The 19,488-nt window shown below is 38.4% G+C and overlaps 1 protein-coding gene across 16 annotated transcripts in view; it reads right to left on the reverse strand.

Moving 5' to 3' along the window:
* PTPN13 (protein tyrosine phosphatase non-receptor type 13) overlaps positions 1-19,488 on the reverse strand; it is a 1,019,774-nt gene that overhangs the window by 254,851 nt on the left and 745,435 nt on the right. For 11 of the 16 annotated variants that reach the window (XM_049885797.1, XM_049885791.1, XM_049885788.1 and 8 more), the window contains exon 2: positions 15,945-16,003. The exons of 4 other annotated variants lie outside the window; for them this stretch is intronic. The gene's annotated coding sequence lies outside the window, so the exon portion shown is untranslated. Of the gene's footprint in view, positions 1-15,944; positions 16,004-19,488 lie in introns of those variants that run through there. One more of the 16 variants, XM_049885796.1, reaches the window with a different exon arrangement.

A 19,488-nucleotide genomic window follows, 5' to 3' on the forward strand; every position in this document is an offset into this window, starting at 1 on the left:
AGAAGGTATAGTTTGTGCTGTAGCAAATACCTCTTGTTGCATTTGGATAAGTAACACAGGAGAAATAGAACAGTATATACACACAGCAGCCTACTTGGTGACACACTAGAACACCCTTACAAACACGAGATTTGTATGGTTGGTTATTATCAGGAATAAGTGCATAGGCTAGATCACTATTGCAAGAAACAGTAGTATTTTTGGTCTGCATCCTGATAGTATTCAGCATAATAAAACTTAGCTTCTATTGTCTCGCACACTTAACAGGCAAAAAAATGCCTTGGGCTAAAATGTTGATGTACATTGAGTCTGATCATTTCGGCAATGCAACTGATGAGAACATCGCTCCTACTTAAGATCCTGGTGAAGAACCAGATGGTATCGGGTGAAAAGCCAGTACTGTGAGTTTAAAAAGCCTGCCATGGCCACCAACTAGGAGCCTGGCTAAATCCAGGTATTGATCATTGATGTGTTATCTCTAATCTCCGATCAAAAGGAGGGAATGATTTGGGGGACAATATTGGAGCCATTATTCCCTGTCCTTGAGCATAAAGTACGTGACCCAGCTGGAGCTGGACTCACAGGACTCACAAGGTCACAAGGACACATCAACTGGGCCTGAGGTGTAAAGACAATAGCTAGGACAATCTTGGAAAACATCTTTTAGGGAATTTTTCACATAAACAAGTCATAAACAGCATAAAAGACCCTCATATGTCCCATTCTTACCTTTTTCTATTAGCATTTAGTGAATAATAACATTTGTTAGACAAATGAAGACCCTCCTGACTGTTGTTTTTGAAACCTGTACCAGTGATTATTAAGAAAGACAACTCAAAATGTAGAATCATGACAATTTTGCAGTTTTTAGCCAATCTGTGAAAAGGTGAAGCTTTCAATGCTTTTGCCCATTTGTAATGTTAATGTATATTGATGATTCTATAGTATTTCTCGGACTCAGACAGACATGGCTCTAGAAACATGCTTGTCTACTTCCCCACCTTTGTCTATTCTGTAATGTTTCTCAGACTCAGGCAGACATGGCTCTGGCAGCATGCTTGTTCATTTCCTACCTTTCCCTCTTTGAACATATGCCAAATAAAATCTTTCTTTCTGCTTAAAAACAAAACCCAGTAGTAGTGGTTAAATGCTCAGGTTTTGAAACTACCATATTGTTCAGATTCAAAATGCTGGCTCTTCCACTTCCTATCGAATTTATTGCTTTGGGCGAGTTGATCTAACTTCAGCTCAGTTTCTTTATCTGTAAAACGGAAATAATAGTAGTACCTGCTGTAAGGTTGCTTTGAGAAATTAAATTTTTACTACGTTAAACAGTATATTTTTTAAGTGTATACTATCATTATTATTACCTAGACATCCTTGTAAAACAGTAACCCAACCTCAAGCATATCTTCTAGTTTGTCCAAGTCCAAAACCAAACCAAACTCATCACCACTGAGTTTCTCCAAAGCATTCACTAAACTGATACAATGCATTAGGATCAGTAAGTCTACTCCTTATTTAAAAAAAAAAAAAAAGCTTCAGACAAAATATCATAACCTGTTTCTTAACTAACCAGAGCAGATTCTACATATCACGATCTTTCTACTCCTAAAACATGTTCATTGTCCTTAATATATCATCATTCTGGGTGTTTTTATGTTTCTTTCTGGCTTTTTTTAAAATGAAGGTTTTAATTTAAAAAAGCAAAATAAAAACTATGGTTCTAATCATATTTTATGTGCAGTTTTATCTTTTTTCTATTTAGCATTACATTTCCACATTGTGGAAAAGCTACTTATCAATATAATTTTTGATGATCACAAAATTCCACTGCAAAAATTTAGAATACTTTAAACTATTCATCTTCTCAAGTTATTTATGTTTCTAGTTTTATACTACTACAAACAATGCTGTGATAAGCATTTGAACATTTTTTTAAGATTTTCAAAAGAACACTTTATTTAATCTTTGTGGTAAATACTTTATACAAAAGTTTATAGGACCTTGATGCTCTGAAAACCAAAAAGTTCCAGGTTAGTAAAGAGAAACCTTGGAAAAAGAAGCTGAAAAGAAAATACAGTATCACTGTAAGAACAACTGTTCAAAAAGGTGATGAACAACTTCGTAAATTTAAGATTCCAACAGACTTGAGTTTTCTTTCATCTTTTCTATGTAAATTGAGGTACTTTTTTTGCTCCATCTTGATATCGCATATTTGAAAAGATACTATTCACTACATAAAAGGAAAAACATACCATGCTCATAGATAGAGAGACTCAACATTGGGAAAATGTCAATACTACTTAAAGCAATCAACAGATATAATGCAATCCCAATCCAAATTTCAGCAACATTCTTTACCAAAATGGAAAAACTAATCACCAACTTTATATGAAATGGAAAGAGGCCCCCAATAAGTAAAGCAATCTTGAAGAAGAACAAAATAGGAGGTCTCAAATTACCTGATCTCAGACCGTATCATACAGCCACAGTAGTCGAAACAGCCTGGTACTGGTACAACAACAGACACACAGACCAACATAACAGAACTGAGAACCTAGGCATAAATCCATCTACCTATGGTCAGCTGGGAGCCCTGGTGGCACAGTGGTTAAGAGCTTGGCTGCCAATCAAAAGGGTGGCAGTTTGAATCCAACAAACACTCCTTGGAAACCCTGTGGGGCAGTTCTACTCTGTCGTATAGGGTCACCATGAGTCAGAATTGACTTGATGGCAATGCAAGCATCGTCAGCTGATCTTCACGAAAGGCGGAAAGACCATTAAACTGGGAAAAGGCAGTCTCTTCAATAAACCTGTTGCCATCCAGTCAACTCCAACTCAAAGCAACTTTATAGGACAGAGTAGAACTGCCCCATAGTTCCCAAGGAGTGGCTGGTGGATTCAAACTGTTGACCTTTTGGTTGGCAGCTGAGCTCTTAATCACTATGCCACCAGTGCTCCCTTCATAAATGGTGCTGGCAAAATTGGATATGCATCTGTAAACAAATGAAACAGAACCCATACCTCACACCATACATAAAAACTAATTCAAAATGGATCAAAGACCTAAATAAGAAAAACTACAGACTATAAAGATAAAGGATGAAAAATAGGATCAATGCTAGGAGACCTAATACACAGTACAAACAGGGTACAAACCATAATTGACAATACACAAACACCAGAAGATAAGCTAGATAAACGGGATCTTCTAAAAATTAAAGAGTATGCTCATCAAAAGACTTCACCAAAAGAGTAAAAAGAGAACCTACAAACTGGGAAAAGTTTTTTGGCTATGACATATCCAACAAAGGTCTAATCTCTAAAATCTTAAGGAAAATCCAACAGCTCTACAATCAAAAGACAAATAATCCAGTTTTTAAAAAATGGGCAAAGGATATGAACAGGTACTTCACCACAGAAGGCATTCAGGCTGCTAACAAACATATGAAGACATGCTCACAATCATTAGCTATCATAAGCTATGCAAATCAAAACTACAATGGGATACCATCTAACCCCCACATTATTGGCATTAATTAAAACACATAAATAAAACAGAAAATAACAAATGTTGGCAAGGTTATGGGGAGACTGGAGCTCCTACATACTATTGGTGGGAATGTAAAACAGTACAACCATATTGGAAAATGGGATGGTGCTTCCTCAAAAAGCTAGAAATAGAAATACCATACAATCTAGTAATCCAACTCCTAGGTATATACCCTAAAGAAATAAGAGCCAAGACAAAAATAGACATACGTATACCTACGTTCACTGCAGAATTATTCACATTAGCAAAAAGATGGAAACAACCTAAGTGCCCATCAACAAATTAATGGATTAACAAACTGTAGTACACACACACAATGGAATACTACCCAATGATGAAGAATAAAGATGCATCTGCAAAACATCTCACAACATGGATGAATTTGGAGGACATTATGCCAAATGAAGAGTCTTGGTGGCCCAGTGGTTAACAGCTCAGCTGCTAACCAAAAGGCTGGGAGTTTGAATCCACCAACTGCTCCTTGGAAACTCTATGGGGCAGTTCTACTCTGTCCTATAGGGTCACTATGAGTTGGAATCAACTCAACGGCAATGGGTTTTGGCTTTGGTTTTATGCTGAGTTAAATAAGTTAACCATAAAAGGACAAATATTGTATGAGACCACTGCTATAAAGTAACAACAAGAGGTTTACACACAGTAAAAAAAAAAATTTTTTGATGGTTGCCAGGGATGGGAGAGGGAGGATTAGAAAATTACCAGTTGGATAGCAAACCTGATATTGGTGAAGGGAAATGCAATACATAACATGGAGGAAGTCAATACAGCATGACACTGATATTGCAAGAATAAAGAGCAACTACAGTAACTAACCCACACATCCATCACTTTGTCCTACTGTGTGACCTGTGTGTTGCTGTGATGCTGGAAGCTATGCCACCTGTATCTCAAATACCAGCTGGGTCACCCATGGAAGACAGGTTTCAGCTGAGCTTCCACACTAAAAGAGACTTAGGAAGAAGGACCTGGTGATCTACTTCTAGAAAACTGGCCAGTGAAAAACTTATCAATACTAGAGGAACACTGTCTCATACAGTGCTGGAAGATATGCCCCTCAGGTTGGAAGGCACTCAAAATATGACTGGGGAATAGCTGCCTCCTCAAAGTAGAACTGACCTTAATGATGTGGATGGAGTAAAGCTTTCGGAACCTTCATTTGCTAATGTGTAATGATGCAAAATGAGAAGAAAGAGCTGCAAATATTCGCTAATAATAGGAACATGGAATGTGCAAAGCATGAATCTAGTAACATTAGAAATTGCCAAAAATGAAATGAAATGCATAATGGTCACTATTCTAGGCATTAGTGAGCTGAGATGGACTGGTATTAGAAATTATGACTTGGACAATTCAACGGCATACTATGCCAAGAATGACAAATTGAAGAGGAATGCATTGTGTTCACTGTCAAAAAGAACATTTCGAGATCTATCCTGAACTGCAGATGCAACACTGTCGGTCATAGGATAATATTGATACTTCTAAGAAGGAAACTCTGGTGGCATAGTGGTTAAGAGCTATGGCTGCTAACCAAAAGGCCAGCAGTTAGAATCCACCAGGCACTCCTTGGACACTCTATGGGGCAGTTCTACTCTGTCCTATAGGGTCACTATGAGTTGGAAACAACTCGATGGCAATGGGTTTGGTTTTTTTTTTTTTAAGAAGTAAGACCAGTTAATACCACTATTATTCAAATTTATGCACCAGCCACTAACATCAAAGGTAAGGAAACTGAAGAGTTTTACCAACTTCAAAAAAAACCAAACCAAACCAAACCTGTTGCTATCAAGTCGATTGAGACTCATGGTGACCCCATAGGACAGAGTAGAACTGCCCCATAGGGTTTCCATGGAGCACTTGAAGGATTCGAACTTTCAATTTTTTGGTTAGTTGCCTGAGTTCTTAACCACTACGCCACCAGGGTTTCCAACTTCAGCAGTCTGAAATTGATCAAACGTGCAATCAAGATGCACTGATAATTACTGGTGATTGGAATGTGAAAGTTGGAAACAAAGAAGGAATGGCAGTTGAAAAATATGGCCTTGGTGATAGAAATGACACTGAAGATTACATAACAGAATTTTGCAAGACCAACCACGTCTTCATTGCAGGTACCTTTTTTCACTAACATAAACAGCGACTATACACGTGGACCTTGCCAGATACAATACAGAGGAATCAAATTGACTACATCTCTGAAAAGAGACGATAGAAAAGCTCAATATCATCAGTCAGTACAAGGCCAGGGGCCAAACATAGATCATCAATTGCTCATACACAAGTTCAAACTAAAGCTGAAGAAAATTAGAACGAGATCATGAGAGCCAAACCATGACCTTGAGTACATTCCACGTGAATTTAAAGACCGTCACAAGAACAGATTTGACTCATTAAACACCAATGACCAAAGACAAGACGATTTGGGGGCTGACATCTGGGACACCATACATGAAGAAAGCAAGAAGCCCATTAAAAAGACAGAAAGAAAGACAAAACGGATATATCAGAAGAGACTCTGAAACTTGCTCTTGAACGTAGAGTTGCTAAAGCAAAAGGAAGAAATGATGAAGTAAAAGCTGAAAAGATTTCAAAATGGGGCTCGAGAAGAGAAAGTAAAGTATTATAATGAAATGTGCAAAGACCTGGAGTTAGGAAACCAAAAGGAGGAAAAACATGCTTGGCATATGTCAAGCTGAGACAACTGAAGACAAAATTCAAGCCTCTAGTTGCAATACTGAAGGATTCTACGGGGAACATACTAAAAGATGCAGGAAGCATCAAAAGAAGATGGAAGGAATACACAGAAGCACTGTACCAAAAAGAATTGGTCGACATTCAGCCATTTCAGGTGGTAGCGTATGATCAAGAACCAATGGTTCTGAAGAAATAAGCCCAAGCTGCACTGAAGGTACTGGCAAAAAACAAGTCTCCAGGAATTGACAGAATACCAATTGAGATGTTTCAACAAACAGAGGCAGTGCTGGAAGCACTCACTCATCTATGCCAAGAAATTTGGAAGACAGCTACCTGGCCAATCAACTGGAAGAGACCCTTATTCGTGCACATTCCAAAGAAAGGTGATCTAACAGAATAGATAAGTTATCGAACAATATCATTAATATTACAAACAAGTAAAACTTTGCTGAAGATCCTTCAAAAGTGGTTGCAACAATACACTGACAGAAAACTGCCAGAAATTCAAGCCAGATTCAGAAGGGGATGTGGAACAAAGGATATCATTGACGATGTCTGATGGAACCTGGCTGAATGCAGAGAATTTCAGAAAGATGAGTACCTGTGCTTTATTGACTATGCAAAGGTGTTTCACTGTGTAGATCATAACAAATTAAACGTAACATTTGGAAGAATGGGAATTCCAGAACACTTAATTGTGCTCATGAGGAACCTGTACACAGACCAAGAGGCAGTCATTCTAACAGAACAAGAGGATACTCCGTGGTTTAAAGTCAGGAAAGGTGTGCATTAGGGTTATATCCTTTCACCATACTTATTCAATCTGTATGCTGAGCAAAGAATCCGAGAAGCTGGACGTGGCATCGGGATTGCAGCAAGACTCATTAACAACCTGCAAAATGCAGATGACACAACCTTGCTTGCTGAAAGTGAAGAGGACTTGAAGTACTTACTGATGAAGATCAAAGACCACAGCCTTCAGTATGGATTACACCTCAACATAAAGAAAACAAAAATCCTCACAACTGGACCAATAAGCAACATCATGATAAATGGAAAACAGATTAAAGTTGTCAAGGATTTCATTTTACTAGGATCCAAAAATCAATGCCCATGGAAGCAGCAGTCAAGAAATCAAAAGCCGCATTGCATTGGGCAAATCTGCTGCAAGAGACCTCTTTAAAGTGTTAAAAAGCAAAGATGTCACTTTAAGGACTAAGGTGCGCCTGACCCAAGCCATAATGTTTTCCAATTGCCTCATATGCATGCAAAAACTAGAAAACGAGTAAAGAAGACTTAAAAAGAATTGATGTCTTTCAATTATGGTGTTGGCGAAGAATACTGAATATACCATGGACTGCCAGAAGAATGAAAAATCTGCTTTGTAAGAAGTACAGCCAGAATGCTCCTCAGAAGCAAAGATGGCAAGACGACTTGTTATCAGGAGGAATCAGTCCCTGGAGGAGGACATCATGCTTGATAAAGTAGAGGGCCAACAAAAAAGAGGGTGATCCTCAACAAGATGGATTCACACAGTGGCTGCAAAAATGGGCTCAAGCCTAACAATTGTGAGGAAGGACCTGGCAGTGTTTCATTCTGTAGTACATAGGGTAGCTATGAGTGGGAACTGACTGGATGGCTCCTAACAACAACAGTCATATGATAATTTAAGGTTAAGATAATTGGCTTTGTAGTCACATAGACGTGAATTCAAATTTCGGCTCCACTACCAACTAGCTGGAGACCCTGGTGGCGTAGTGGTTAAGTGCTACAGCTGCTAACCAAAGGGTCGGCAGTTCGAATCAGCCAGGCGCTCCTTGGAAACTCTATGGGGCAGTTCTACTCTGTTCTGTAGGGTCGCTATGAGTCGGAATCGACTTGACGGCACTGGGTTTTGGCCAACTAGCTATGTGACCTAGGGCAAGACATTAAACCCCTTGAAGCCTCAGTTTTCTCATCTGGAAAGTGCAGTAGTTAATCGCTCAGCTGCTAACCAAAAAGTCAACCGTTCTAACCCACCTCAGCAGAAAGACAGTCTGCTTCCGTAAGATGTACGGCCTTGGAAACCCTATGGGGCAGTTCTACTCTGTCCTATAGGGTTGCTATGAGTCAGAATCCACTCCACAATGGGTGAAAGTGAGAACAACAGCATCACTGGGTTGTTGTAAGAATAAGTAAGATACTATATGTCAAGTTCTTAATAAGCACTCAAATAGTACCTGATCATTGTAATCATTTTCAGTGTGTATTTTAAAAGCTAGTTGCTGTGAAGTCAACTCAGAAGTAGAACAGTGCTCCGCAGGGTTTTCAAATGGCTGATATTTTTAGAAGTAAATCTCCAGTTCTTTATTCCGAGGTGCCTCTAGGTAGACTCAAACTTCCAATATTTTCATTAGTAGCTAATCGAGTTAACTATTTCCACGACCCAGGGACTCTGGTGTTCATTTAGATTGTTTGAAAGACATCATAAGCATATATGTGTATGGTCTGTATATAAATTACTGGCTAAATCTGCATTATAATGTAAATATTCATATTTACTAGCTGCTACATCCTAGATAGCTTTTAAAATATTGTTCAGACAGTCTAAGCAGCTAGTTGTCAAAATACATATGGAGATATGAAAATCTTTATAATGTCCCTCATTGGGATAGTAAAAGAACATTTGAACGTGAATTTCCCTGTTTATAGGATACTCCATTGTTACTATTTCTCTTAAAACAGAAAAAGAAATTATTAGTTAAGAATTTTTCACATGATTAAGAGATTAAATATATTCAAAAGGATGTGACATGTAAGTGAACAAGGGGCAATTTATAGATTAGAATAACATTATTTCCTCTAGATTTTTTTTTATTGTGTTTTAAGTGAAATTTACAGCCCTAGTTTCTCATACAAAAATTTTATACACACATTGTTATGTGGCCCTAGTTGTTCTCTCTATAACACGACAGCACACTCTTCCTTTCCACCTCGGATTTCCCGTGTCCATTCAATAAGTTCCTGTCCCTTTCTGCCTTCTCATCTAGCCTCCGGACAGGAGCTGCCCATTTAGTCTTCTGTATCTACTTGAACTAAGAAGCACATTCTTCAGGAGTATCCTCTTATGTCTTATAGTCCAGTCTAATCTTTGTCTGAAGAGTTGGTTTTGGGAATGTCTGGATTTTTTTTTTCAGAGAAATGTCTGGCAATACAAAAAGCAGCGAAAAAGAAAAAGGCACCATCCACTATTATGTACACTTTATTAATCAAGGGAATTATAATTAATTCTTCAGATGACCTGGCCAACTAAGATACTACTTTTAGGGGCCTACACTGAATTTTGATGTTACTTAAAAATCAATTAGGTGACTTTAGGCAATCAACTAATTATGTATTTCTAGATGGCCAAGGTGTTTTGTAATATATTATTTCAGGCATTTAAAAAAGAAAAAATCCTGGGTAGGTAAAATACTAAACATATTTATTGAATTGTACTTCTTACCTCACACTTGATAGTATACTAGATAAAACATTTATTTGAGTTTAAGATGGAAAGATAAGGCTCATGTCAAAAAAACTTTTTAGGAGTTAACAGCTGCCAGGTAAAATGCCAAGTATAATTCCTAAAAAGAATGGAAAGTTATTTTGTTGCCAAAGAAATCTGCATAAAACATTACCAACTAGTTTTAAATTTTGAATCCTCTTGGTAACAGGCTCAAGCATAACAATGATTATAAGGATAACAATGATTATAAGGACAGCGCAAGACTGGCAGGGTTTCATTCTGTTGTGCACAGGGTCGCTCTGAGTCAGAGCCAACTCCATGGCACCTAACAACAACAGTGATAGCTACCACCATAAATAAAAAAGCATAAAGGCTGACAGTAAAGTCACACTAGTGGCAACTAAGAAACACAAATGCTATAACAGAATATTGAAGAACAAAAAGAAATTTTGATTTAAACAACTTTTCCTGCATTTATAGCTTATTTAGCTCATTTTAAATATAATCCTCAATCCTACATTAAGTAGACTAAACAGTAATCCACAGAGCATCTTCAATTGAACAAATATCAAACACACTTTATTTGGAATCAAGATCCTTTGTCAGGTTGTTCTAACAAAGTGGTAGATAGAAGAAATGGTAAATATGTATTGATTCAATGAAGAGTTGCTTACTGAGCAAGTTCAAAAAGTGCTGAGTGAAATCACTTAACCTTTCACCCAATCCTCCCAGTCCACCCAATGGGGTTTCCTCATTACTCTAAACCTGCTGCCGTCTGGTTGATTCTGACTCATAGCAACCCTATAGCACAGAGCAGAACATCTATAGGCTTTCCAAGGAGCACCTGGTGGATTCAAACTGCCAACCTTTTGGTTAGCAGCCATAGTTCTTAACCACTAGGCCTGGTATTTTACTTGAACATCATGGATTGAAACAATGAACAGCTTTTCATTTTCTGGAGATGTGGACTTGGACCACCACTGTTCAAATTATCCAACTGATAAGGCCTATAAATCCTTATCAACCTCTTATTACTTTTCCAACAGTAATTATCCCCAACTTTTACCCATCTCTTCAAGCTTCCAATTCTTCATCACAATCCAGATCATACTTGAAAGCACGTACACCCACTCAAAGACCAGGTAGCTATGCGCAAATCGGCATTATGCCAAAATGGAGGATTTTTCTTGTTTTCAGACCATCCATTTGTTTGATTTTTTTTTATTTAGAAAATATGATCATAGATACAATAACAGCTAGGATTTACTGATGTGCTCATCACTGTGATCAGTCCAGCTACAGATTATTCCTCTCAGGAGAAGGCCTGGAGAGAACAAAGCTGGATAAAGCAGGGCTGTGTGATTGGAGGGCCCACAGCTTAACCACTTCCCCTTCCTCCTGTGCTGGGTCAGAGTTTCCCTCAGGGAGCCACCTCCAGGGCTCCACTACCACCCCTGGAAGCCTTGCATTCAGGATTCCAGAGCCTGCCCTGCCCTCTGGGCCTGGTGAGTCAGAGGCTCCAGGCTTCCTGTGAGGGTGCTAGAAGCCTGGCTATGTACCCAGCCCCACAAAGAGGGAGGCTACAGGCCCAGTTCAGCTTACTTTGGGATGTCATTAAATTCGCATGCATTTCTTCAAACACCCTCTCCAATGCCTCTTCCTTTCCTCCCTTCCCACATCCCATAGCAATTTTGAGCTGCAGGGCCTCAGGTCACACAGGCACTGGGAACCCAGAACAGGTGCCCACCAGCTCAGTGTTGCCTGTTGCTCAGTGTCACCTGCATCTGCCTGGAGGCCCTGACCATGCAGGAGGCTGGCCCCATATGGAAAGTGGACATGGTGCCCTCCACCAGCAGGAGGAAGCAGAGGGCACGGGGCAGCGTGGCCCAGCTTCCTGGTGACCTCCTGGAGACACTCCTAGAGGGAGGGGATCTCCACAGCCATTGCCACCATGCCTGCCACCCTGTTAATACATAAAATGGTCAGATTTTTTACTATTGTCAGAAATTCAAAATGTCAGATAAAAGCATAATGAGATAGTCAATAAGGGAGGAGTAGGTGTAATGTTGCCTACGATGGCATTAAGTGTAAGTTTTTATAAAACCTTATTTCCATTTCTATTCATCTGTGGCACACATCCATCTTCTTAGCCTTTCCTTCAATCCTACAGAAAAAAAGTTGCTTTCCTCATAACTAAAGTTAAGGGCTAACCCTCAGACTCATTCCTTCCCATCCAGACAGAGCTTCAAAAAAGGAGGTTCTTACAGCATCCTGAGACCAGAAGAACTAGTTGGTGCCCGGCCACATTCGATGACTGCCTGTCAGGGAGCACAACAGAGAACTCCTGAGGGAGCAGGAGATCAGTGGGATGCAGACCCCAAATTCTCATAAAAAGACCATACTTAATGGTCTGACTGCGACTAGAGGAATCCTGGCGGCAATGCTCCCCAGACCTTCTGTTGGCACAGGACAGGAACCATCCCGAAGACAACTCATCAGACATGAAAGGGACTGGTCAGCGGGGGGGAGAGAGATGCTGATGAAGAGTGAGCTAATTAAATCAGGTGGACACTTGAGAGTGTGTTGGCAACTCTTGACTGGAGGGGGGATGGGAAGATAGAGAGAGAGGGAAGCTGGCAAAATTGTCACGAAACGAGAGACTGAAAGGGCTGACTCAATGGGGGAGAGCAAGTGGGAGAAGGCAGTAAGATATATGTAAACTTACATGTGACAGACTGATTGGATTTGTAAATGTTCACTTGAAGCTTAATAAAAGTTAATTAAAAAAAAGAAAAAAAAAAGGAGATTCTTCTTTTTCTCTCTTACTGGCATTTTAAATCCCTTTATTTTATGGGATCTTTTCTTTCGCCATCTTCAATCTTAAAAAAAAAAAATTCTGATCCTATGAAATCTCTTATCATCCAACTCTTATCTATTTGTCCACCAAGTATCATCTTTCATTTCAATTTCCTTCTTATTTCCCTCTTCATCAGTGTAGTAAAATCACTCTTTTGACAGTAATAACATTTAATTGATCATACTGTCCTTTTTTTTTTACTTGTATTTAGTCTTCTTCTTTTGACTCCCTGCGGCATCTGGTATTCACTGGTCATGTGCTCCTTGAAAGTCTCTCCTAATGCACTTTAATAATCCACTTTCCTGTTTTTTTACTCTTTAGGCATACCCCTCTGCTTGCTTTCCTCATGTTCACATGCCATCTTCAGTCTATCCTCTCACATGAATTCACTTACTCATGTCATTTTTCTGCTCTAGGAAATACATGCTCATTCCTAGCCATTGAACCCAAACCCTGCTTCTCTAATATTCAGTTCAAGCTCTACCTCCCAAGTGACTCTTCTGATTAAATCAGAGCACACTTTCTTTCTTAAAATTCCATTTCACTGATTCATTGTTTTTCGATATATATATAATGATTTCCTATCTTTCCTAGCTCTCTGTGTGTGTGTGCGTGCGTGCGTGCATGTGTGTGTGTGTGTGTTTTCCCAACGATATTTTAAGTGTTTTGGTAGAACTATTTTTCTTTCCCTTTTGGGGGGAATTCTCTCAAATACACAGAACAATTCTAATCCCAAAGTGGTCAAACACTTTACAGTTGTATAATTAGTTTAGGCAAGAAACAAAAACAGACATTCAAAACAGTTAAATTTATATTACTTATAAAATATTTCCAATTGTTTTATTTCTAATTGTTGCATTTTAAATAGAGTCAATACCGTGAATATTTTTTTCCTATCAGTTTCTGTATTTTTCACATATTCAAGGGAACATGGCAGATTTACTCATTTTGTTTCCTTTAAAATGTGAGGCCTTCTAGTTTTAAAGTGGTCCACATGTAGCTGCTCCTTAGAAGTGATGATGGTGACACTTCAGCTTGCTTACTTTGGACACTTCATCAGGAAAGACCAATCACTAGCAAAGGACATCATGGTTGGTAAAGTGGAGGATCGGCTAAATTAACAGAGACCCTAGATGAGATGGACTGACACAGTGGCCAAAACAATGGACTCAAACATAGCAATGATCACGAAGATGGTACAAGACTGGGCAATGTTTCTTCTATTATATATTTAAGATCACTATGAGTTGTAGCCAAGGAGATGGCAACTAACAACAAACAACAATATATGTAGCTGATCTTTATCTTTATCTGCCAAAAAAGATCTTGCATATAAAGCAATCTGATAACCAAAGCACATGGTCAGTGACAAAATGATGCAAACTAGAGAGGCTAAAATATGGGTGATAAAGAAATAAGTCATGATTTTGTCTCAGCATTATTTATCAGATTTCTTAGATTGTTATTTCCCGCAATACTAGACACTGCTGAAGGAGGAAGTGAATGGTAAAAATTCTTCTAAACTGAATCAGCGGGCTGGCCCGATCATTATTGTATGTGCAATGACTCAGGAATAAAGCTCACAAAAACTTACAACATAGATATTAATTCTATTTTAAAGATCACACACAGAGTGATTAAATTATTTGATCAAAATCACTTAATTACCAAAACAGCTAAAACTCAAACCCAGGACAATATGAACTCAAAATCTGTGTTCTCTCTATTACACCTATGCTTCTTAATTCATGTTTAAATGTAGATAAACAAATCCTGACTATTACTTGGATTTTGTTTCCACAAAACCTAAATGCTTACGAAGGGATATAAACTGACATATTTCAATGATAAGGCAAATATTGATTTTTTAATCCTATAAATGAGTTACATTATCACACGAAATTAAGTTCAAACAATGCAAAGCATAAAAGGAAAATATCAAATGATCATAATGGCATGAACCAGCCTCCACAGAAAGTAAATGCAGTTTCTTAAATACCCACTAGGCGCAAAGCACTTTATTAGCATCATTTATGTGCTAGAAGGAAACCCTGGTGGCTTAGTGGTTTAGTGCTACGGCTGCTAACCAAAGGGTCGGAAGTTCGAATCCACCAGGCGCTCCTGGAAACTCTATGGGGCAGTTCTACTCTGTCCTATAGGGTCGCTATGAATCAGAATCGACTCGACAGCACTGGGTTTTATGTGCTAGAAATCAAGTGGTAAGTCAACAAACCAGGACAAAGAAAAAATAAAAAACAATTGACATATGGTCTCTTCACGATAATTTGCCTAAGCTTCCAATAAACCAGTTCCCATCAAGTTGATTCTGACTCAACCATGACCCATATGTGTCAGAGTAGAACTGTGCTTCACAGGATTTTCAATGGATGATTTTTCAGAAGCAGATCGCCAGGCCGTTTTTCTGAAGCACCTCTGGGTGGACTCAAACCTCTAACCTTTGGATAATAGCAGAGTGAGTTAACCTTCTGTACCACCCAGGGACTTATTTATGTTTAACCCATTGCCATGGCATCAATTCCAACTCATAGTAACCCTGTAGGACAGAGTAGAACTGCACAGAGCTTCCAAGGAGTGGCTGGTGGATTCAAACTGCCAATCTTCTGGTTAGCAGCCTGAGCTCTTAACCACTGTACCACCAGACCTCCTATTTATGCTTACTACAACCAAATTCCACTAAACTAAATGGAGATCAGATATCAGGAAGTTTGACGGAAACAGCAACTGACTCTACAATATCTTCTCTCCTTAATCTGTTTTGGGACAGCCAACTTGTCAGCAACAAAACTAAAATTCCCAGTTTCCCTTGCAAGTAGGGTGGCCAATATAAACAGAAGTCATTGGGCAAGGCTTTCAAGAAAACTCTTTAAATAATCTAACTCATCTGGAAGGCACATTTTTTTGGCATTGTCCCTACTTCTTCATATTCTCTCTGCCTGGAAGGATATTTTGAATTGAATGCTGGCAGCCATTTTGTGACCATAAGGCCACCTTAAGGATGGAAGCCACGCAGGTAATGAGGTGGAGAAGAAAAATAAAGAGGTGTTTGGGTATACTGTCTTGAAGCTGCTATATCAGCTCTGGAGTATTACCAAACCAAAAACCAAACCCAGCGCCGTCAAGTCAATTCCGACTCATAGCGACCCTACAGGACAGAGTAGAACTTCCCCATAGAGTTTCCAAGGAGCGCCTGGCGGATTCAAACTGCCGACCCTTTGGTTAGCAGCTGTAGCACTTAACCACTATACCACCAGGGTTTCCCAGGAGTATTACACCTGGACTTTATGGTATGTTGGAAAAAAAGAAATCTTTACCTTCTTTAGGCCACTGTTGGTTTGGGCCTCTGTTACTAGCAATCCAATGGAATTTCTACCTGATAAAAGAAACAACACAAATAAATCACTGCAGTGATCTTGAATATGGCAAGTATGAAGAATATCTCAAGCAGTGCTTCCCAAATCAGTTCTTCTATTATGAGAGCTGCTAAGAGATGTGCCATGAATTCTACAGTCAAACTGTCAAATAAATGCAAAACATCATATATACTATCATCTTGGAGATTCATGGGGCACATTAGCATATTAAAGATTCCATGAGAAACACAGAAAATTTTTAACAAAAAAAACTATTTGATATGTCTACAGAATGCCAGTTGGGAAATATGGGCATACTTTCTAAAGAATTTTAGGTTATGCTGCACAGCACTTACTCTCCAGAGCACAGCAACATAAGATTCACAAATAAGTAATGACTCTGTGTCTGTGGGTCTATGAACATGTATATTTCAACGTACTAGAATTTATGTATCTGAAAGTATTATCTTTCAAAACAGACACTTTGAAGAGGTACATATCCTTGTCCTTAAAGATGACATTATCAGAAACATTTCTGGAACCCTTTTTTCTAGTTATGTTCGGACTTATATTTTAAGAATCTCTCCTCTCACTTTATAATCATTTTTAAATTTTAATTCAAAGTATACTCCTTAATAATTCACCTTTCTAAAACGTAAATATAGTTTAATTGAATCAAACCCACTCTCAAAGAACAGCGATGTGCCACTAAAAAGGACATTCCAAACAATGTGTCATATGCTGTAAAAGTAATTCCAAAACAGATGTGGTGTTCTAAAAATGAGTAGTTTGAGTATGATGTCATTCATTTCACAAGATCTACTAAGTGTGTAAAAATCAGTCAGTATCACATATATCAGTATGCCCAAGTAAAATGAGTGGAAGGATCACGTAGCAGAAGGAACAAGGTAGGGCCACAAACTTTGAAAGAAAAAAATTTCAAGTTTATACATTACATGTACCTATTGCTAGGAAAAATTGTTATAAATCAAATATATGCATACCAAAATTAATAATAGTTACTATAGCACTGCTATGAGTTGAATTGACTCGACAGAAATGGGTTTGGTTTTTTGGAATATTATTAAACACTTAGTGTGTTTTAAGGCACTGCTCTAAGTGCTTTACATGTATTAACTCACTTGGTCCTCACAACAACCCACAAAAGTAGACCTGGCTATTATACTTATTTTGCAGATGAGGAAACTAAAGTACAGCAAGGTTAAGTAACCTAGATCACAGAGCTAGTTAGTCACCGAGTCAGAAATCAAAACCCAGGCAGCCATAGTCTCCAGGGTTCCTCAAGTTTCCATCAAACCAGTAACTCTGGTCTTTTTGGTGAATTTGAATTTTGCTCTACATTCTTCCCCCCGCTCTGTCCGGGACCCTCTATTGTGATCCCTGTCAGAACCATCGGTGGTGGTAGTAGTCAGGCACCATCTAGTTCTCGGCTCAGGCTGGTGGAGGCTGTGGTTCATGTGGTCTTTTAGTCCTTTGGGCTAATATCGTCCTTGTGTGTTTGGTTTTCTTCATTCTCCTTTGCTCCAGACGGGATGAGATCAATAGATGCATCTTAGATGGCCGCTTACAAGCTTTTAAGATCCCAGATGCCACTCACCAAGGTAGGATGTAGAACATTTTCTTTATGAACTGTTATGCCAATTGACCTAGATGTCTCCCGAGACCATGGTTCCCAGCCCTCAGCTCCAGCAACTTGGTCCCTCAAGGTGTCTGGATGTGTCTAGGAAGCTTCTATGACTTTGCCTTGGTCAAGGTGTGCTGACTTCCCCTATATTGTGTGTTGTCTTTCCCTTCGCCAAAGATTAAACTTATTTATTATCTAGTTAGTGATTTTCCTTCCTTACCCCTCCCCTCCTCGTAACCATCAGAGTTTGCTTTTTTCTGTGTGTAAACTTTTTCTTGAGTTTTTAAGATAGTGGTCTCATACAGTATTTGTCCTTCTGTGACTGACTTATTTCACTCAGCAAAATGCCCTCCAGATTCATCCATGTTGTAAGATGTTTCACAGATTCATCATTGTTCTTTACATTGCATAGTATTCCATTGTGTTTATGTACCATAACTTGTTTATCCATTCATCTGTTGATGGGCACTTAGATTTACTCGTATGTTCTTGTTAAAACTAATAAGATGGTTTTCTGCTGAAAAATTTGATTATGTCAACTAAGAGTCTCCATACGCAAGCGGAAAAAATGACCCACACCAGAAGGAAAAACCTCCAATCAAATCCCAATTCTTGAGTTGAAATGATGACTTTCTCTATTTCCAGTATTTTGGTACATTACTATATTTCCAGACCTGAAACTTTTGGCAATTAAACCATTGGTTAGATTCAGAACATAGTGATATAAATAATAAAAGGGCACTAGCTGAGTTCCTCTATTCACTTAACGTTGAAAAGAAAAACTTTAAAACCAGGTGCAATAGATTTAGGAAAGAAGCAATGTAAGCATCACAAATGCGATATTTTCCCCTCACTTTAAATAAACAACTATCAAAAATAGGACTACACATATTTTTAATTATAAATCAGAAAACAAAAATAAAGAAATGTAAGTCATGACTTAGAGAAAAACACAAATACATATATATTCCATTTCAGATGGTGAGAAGCTTGTATACAAATTTCAAAGCCTCTCAGCAGTACAGACCTTTTACAATGATGGAAATATTCTATATCTGAGCTGTCTAATACAAGTAGTCACTAGCTGCAAGTGGCTACTGAGCACTTAAAATATGGCTGGTGGGACTGAGGAATTGAAATTTACATTGCATCTAATTTTAATTAACTTCAATTTACATTTAAATAATCATATGTGGCTAGTGGCTACCTTATGCACAATAAAGCTCTAGAGGACTGGGGAGAACTATGTGTACCTTTAATTCTGATTCAAACTGTAAAAAGTGTACCTTTAATTCTGATTCAAACTGTAAAAAGTCCTTTAGGTGGGCATAAATATAGATGCTTCTGAGATATAAGTTTTTTGTTTGTTTTTTAATGCTTGTGATTTATAAAGAGGAAAGGACTATAATACAACACAAAAATGTTGCTGTACCTGTGAAGACTAATGTTCTATAACTCACTTTCAAGCAGAGACTAGAGCATTGGTTCTAAAGTAGGATACATGTCATAATTTCTTTAAAAAAGCTTTTAAAAATGTGAATGCCTTGATCTCACCCCCAAAGATTCTTGTTTAATTGGTCTGGGTTGGAATCTGGGCATCTATATTTTAAAAAAACATCCAGGTGATTCTAACACACAGCCAGAGTCGAGAACCACTAAACCATAAAGAACTTTTTCAAAGGTGAAACTGTTCGTTAAGCATAGATAGTATGCAACCAAAGACATTCCTCTGCTGATGGTCAAAGAGAGCCTTTTGCCTCCCCCCAAGATTCAAGTCAAAATCTCTCAGAGCTAAATATGAGTTAAACATTCAGCAATGATTTGGGTAGGCAGTCATAAGTTTTTGTTATCAACTGTGAT

The sequence above is a fragment of the Elephas maximus genome, chromosome 5, assembly GCF_024166365.1.
Source record: "Elephas maximus indicus isolate mEleMax1 chromosome 5, mEleMax1 primary haplotype, whole genome shotgun sequence".
Taxonomy (NCBI): domain Eukaryota; kingdom Metazoa; phylum Chordata; class Mammalia; order Proboscidea; family Elephantidae; genus Elephas; species Elephas maximus.